Genomic DNA, 4,914 nt, shown 5'->3' on the forward strand with positions numbered 1-4,914 from the left:
GTATGGGCTGGGATAGCACAGCACAGGGAGGCATTAGGCAGTCTTATAGTTTCACAGGTACAAGAGCCTTTTTAGCTATCTGCAGGTAAAGGGCTAACCATTTTTATTTCTACTTGAGAATTTGACTTTTGGTTAACTTTCTCCCTCTGTCCCCTAACTAACCTTATAAAAATGATGTCAACTCTGTTGTCTGGCACATTACTGATGATAATAATGACTCTTTATTGGCAACTTGCATCTGGACTGGGCAGAACTATAAATGAACCATAAACACCTGATGGGAGTTGTTATAAGAGGTATTGGCTGTTGTGGGGCAGGAGTCTTCTAAATCAGGGCCACAGAGAATGGCTCCTGAACAATTGGGTGGATGGTGGTAAAGACTGCTGCAAGGACTCCCACAGCAGAGGAGCACCTGACACTGTCCTCTGACATTCTATAGTTCTTGTCCTATAGTATTTCAAGTAGACTGGGGCCAAGGGGGCCTGTGGTCATGATGTGAGTCTAAATATTTCATTGAACCTAAGAAGAAGGTGCCCTAGTAGGCACCACAGTATCCATGCACAAACTCTTCATCTAATTCACAAAATACTATATCTTATAAAGGCTACAGGTGTGTTTTCAACATTTAGGAAAGATAATTAAATAACTATATACTTTCTCCTGTACTTGTCCCTTCACCACAATACCTATGCTAAAAAAAAAAAAAAATTAGTCATTATTAATGATGAATCATTTTTACCTTATACTGAGGCCCTTCCTGTCTATGCAGTCTACCCTCCCTCCCTCCATCAGCATCTGCTACCTACTAGATATCGTCAGTCACACTGCTTTTCACACCATTCGTCCCTCTCGTCCACTTTAAATTCAAACAAATTTGGCTTTCTTTCTAGCCAGATACTATGATCATTTCTCACACCTTATTTCTAACTCTTCCTTTGTTCTCTCATCAAAATCTAGACTCTTTATGACCATGTTCTTAACTATTTGGTTCTCTTCCCACTCATTTTCTTTTCTGGGGAGAAAAAAATTCAAAATTCATTTACCAACAGACAGCATCAGCAGGTACAACTACAGGGGTTTCTCCACAGATTATACATTCACAAGACATTATTAGCTCAACATTGAGAAAGCCACTGGTGTGTTTTCTGTAACAAAATCCACTTCACAGTGTGAATAGGTACTATTGTTGTATTCACTTACAATTCCAGAAGGAAAGGCACAACTTGCCCAAAAAAAGCAGGGGTGGAGGGAATCCTAAAGTCAAGTGCAACAACAAAAAGACGATACTTTGGCCAATAGTCTTGGATCCACATTTCAGTCAGGGCCTTCCACATAGAGGGAAAAACTTTTCTCCCAGAAGTTAGTCTTTCTTTCTTTCTCCTTTCTTGTTAAACCAAGAGCAATGTTTCATTTGCTCAATATTACATGCACAAAAGGAGATTGCAAAAAAAAAGACATCACAAAACCATCTTGAACGTTCAGCTCTTCCCACCAATACATCAACTCTTAGGTTTTAGACAGGGCCTGGGAATATTTTAGTGGTCTTAAAATAGGAAAACAGACCCTATGTCTATGAAAACTAAAAAATAAATGAGGTAGATCAATTAAAGCTTTCACACCCAGGACTTGCCTGTTCCAGCTTCATAGCCTTCATGAAATATTCTGCAAGAAAACCAAAAAATCTTCATAATTATTTGGCATAAGTCGTAGAAGGAAATTCAACAAAAAAAAAATTAGTATGTGAACCTGTGATAGGAAACATGCCCTTCCATGAGTTTCTTCTCAAGAATGAAAACCCAGTTCTTCAATAAAGTAGGCACTGGCAAACTAAATTAAGTCATCTGAGATTCCCTGCTTAGGTGCCCACCTCTTCTGGAGTTCAGGAAGAGGAAGTCATCTAAGAAGTGTGAGGAAAACGTTGACACTCTCGGGGCTCCAACTGAACTGTATTTAAATAAGCAATAACACACGTATTGACTCCCTAAGGACTAGCATAAGTCCATTTGAAGGCATCCTACTTAAAGTTCTAAGGCTGAAGCAATTTTTCAATTTTACAACCTTAGTTTTTTGTAGTTTGTTTTTATTATTACATTCAAAAAAACAAACAATAAGACGAGGACAGGGTTGGGGCATATAAAACAGGTCCCTAAATAGATGACAGACCTGCATACAGTTACCATAGAAGTATACAGTACCCCTCTCCCCTCAGTTAGGCTATGTATTTGTCTTTTCCACTGTTGTTCAGTAAGTTCCAATGGTTCTACCTTGAAATAGTTAACAGTCTTCGGAAAAAGTCATTCTAGGTTGTACAAAGGCTCTATCTATACAGTTTGTCACAAGTAACAAAACTTCTTTCCGAAATTTAAAAAAAAATAGTGTGTATTTGTTTTGGTATTTTTTTTATTTTTCAATTTTTTGCAAAGCAATATAGCAACAATTGTGATTGTAGAACTTGCCTGAGGTTGTGATCACAACCATCGTAAACATCATTTGCATATCAGTAAGAAAAACAAAACAGGAGGGGATGAGTTCTTACAAAAAAAAGCGGATTCTAGAGATTTCACTCCATCTGCATTTCACCTTTCGTGCAAGTTCTTCTTTAGCTTAGCTGACTGCAATCTTGCTTTCTTCCAGGAAGTGAGGAAACTGGTTTTGGGAATGCTGTCAGTAGCACCTGGTTTTTCCACATCTGCACTGATACCTGATTGGGAGCCATCCATCTTGGAGTAGGTGAATCTGCTACTGCAGCATCACGGCATTGGCGAACTTCTTCTGGCAGATGGGGCAAGAATGCTGCGTCTTAATGGACGTGTTGGTTCAGTGAACCCCAAGGTGTGTCTTCAGGTTACCTTTGGTAGAAATGACTTGGCCACAGATCTCGCACTGGTATGATCTCTCCCCTTTGTGGATGCAGTAATGCATCTTGAGGGAGCTCTGGCAGCTTAAGACTTGGTCGCAAATGAGACTTTCGTTGGGGTCGGTGGTCCCATTCCCTTGGAAGCCACCAGTCCTTTGGGAATTATGTTTGGTCCCACCCCAGGATGTATGGGTCCACCCTTACTTTCTGGAGAAGGCCCAGGCTGCAAGTTGCTTGGCCGGGGGCCACCCTTGATGTCCTTGGGGTTAGTCACCAAAGAGGGATTCTCAGGTAGCTCTACCAAGGGGGTTACAAGGACAGGTTTGCTGTCTAGAGAGAGACTTGATTCATCTACGCGGGGGGTACAGAGAGTGCATAGGGGATGCCATTGCCTGTGGCCACTTTGTCCTGGAGCTCGGCCAACAGCTGGGGGTTTACCTTCACCTAGGGATGTCAGCAAAAGTGCACCTTGAGGTCGTTCTTGGTGGTGAAACGATGACCACAGACAGAGCACACGAAGGGTCTCTCTCCAGTGTGGGAGCGGAAGTGGATCTGCTAGGAGCTATCAGTCCCGAAAACCTTGCTACAGCACTTACACTTGTGCTTGTAGAGGACGGCATCATCTTTGGATTTGACATCCACCACGGAGATGTCCGGTGGCTTCCCTTCCCCTTCCCTTGGTTGGGTCTAGCGCCACAGTGGAGAAAGGGCTCTGGAAGAGCAGCGAGCCCGGGGCCTGAGGATGTAAAGCACTGGGGAGGCGGAACATGACCTTTGGGAGCAGCCGGGTCCCATCCGGCTTTGGAACAAACGGCGTCAGCCCTGGGGACAGGGAGCTGGTGGCAGAAGGGATGCCGGCGTGAGGTAGCTTGGCTTGTTTCAAGGCGTCCAGAGACAGACCTTGGCTTCCAGCTTTCTGGCTGAGCAAAACCACAGCTGCAGAAACCTGCTGGGACATGTGGCTGCCCAAGGTCTTCAGGGTGTCGGCCCCGCCCCGCTGGAGTGCAGGCGCGAGAGGCTCATGTGTTCACCGGGATGCGGATCTGCTTGGTGAGCTGGGTCTGCTGTAGCTGATTCTGCTGCTACAGACACAGTATCGGCTCGAGGATGCTGTTGGCGCCAGGCACAGGGGCAGGCAGGGCATCTGCGCTCCGCTGATTCACAGCCACCTTGGTGCCCCATAGTGCCTGCAAGGACACGTTAGTGTTGGCCACTTTGCCTTTGGGTAAATATCTTATGTACTCGGGGGTGGGTGACAGGGCCGTCTCTGTCTTTAGATACGGCCAGCTTCTCCTTCATGTCCCCTGAGCTGCTCCCATTCTCCCTGTGGCCATCCTCACTGCTTGGACTGGGTGGCTGGTGGCTCAGTACAGCTTCAGAGATGTCTTCTGAAGGCACTGGACCCTCGCCATCATTCATGATGAAGACGGGTGGATTTTTAGTGCAATTTTTCTTACGTTCCAAGAACTCAAAGATGCTAAAGAACTTTTCTCATAGACTTGAATTTTCTCATAGACTTGCGTTTTCTCCCACCGAGTACCAAGCTCCCCCGCCGCCGACACCGCGGGGGCCATATCTACAAACTCCGGGGGGGTCGGCTGCTGCGGCTGCTGCTCGCCCTGGTCCGCCTCCGAAATGTTGTGCTAGGATTTCGCGTGCTTGGGCCTCGACATGGTGCGAGCAACCAGGCGCCAGGAGAGCCGCAGTTATTTGCTCTCGCTGCCACAAATTCCAGAGTTGGGAAATTTACACACCTTCCCAGCTCATTTTCATTCTGACTTATGTGGACACTCCCTCTATCCCCAGAAGAATACTTTTCTGTACTGCCAAAAATATACTGTGATTTGAGAATCTTTCTTTAACAAAATTCAAGTGTTTATTAGCTTTTCATCATTGTACAAATCTTCCTGTCTATGGCTACCTTACGGACTCCAAGCCCCCGCCGCAAATCAAAAGTATAAGTATTAGAAAAGTAAACCTATAAATATGACAAAGATGTAAAATGGCCAGTTTTGTCATAGGCCAGTTCTTAACATTGAAAATCCTTCTGCCAGTGT

At 44.9% G+C, this 4,914-nt stretch overlaps 1 pseudogene; it reads right to left on the bottom strand.

Annotated features, from left to right (window-relative positions):
- Window positions 1-2,739: 2,739 nt before the first annotated feature.
- Window positions 2,740-4,530, bottom strand: LOC100972104 (sal-like protein 4; annotated as a pseudogene).
- Between the last annotated feature and the right edge of the window lie 384 nt (window positions 4,531-4,914).

Source organism: Pan paniscus, chromosome 4 (assembly GCF_029289425.2).
Source record: "Pan paniscus chromosome 4, NHGRI_mPanPan1-v2.0_pri, whole genome shotgun sequence".
Lineage (NCBI taxonomy): Eukaryota > Metazoa > Chordata > Mammalia > Primates > Hominidae > Pan > Pan paniscus.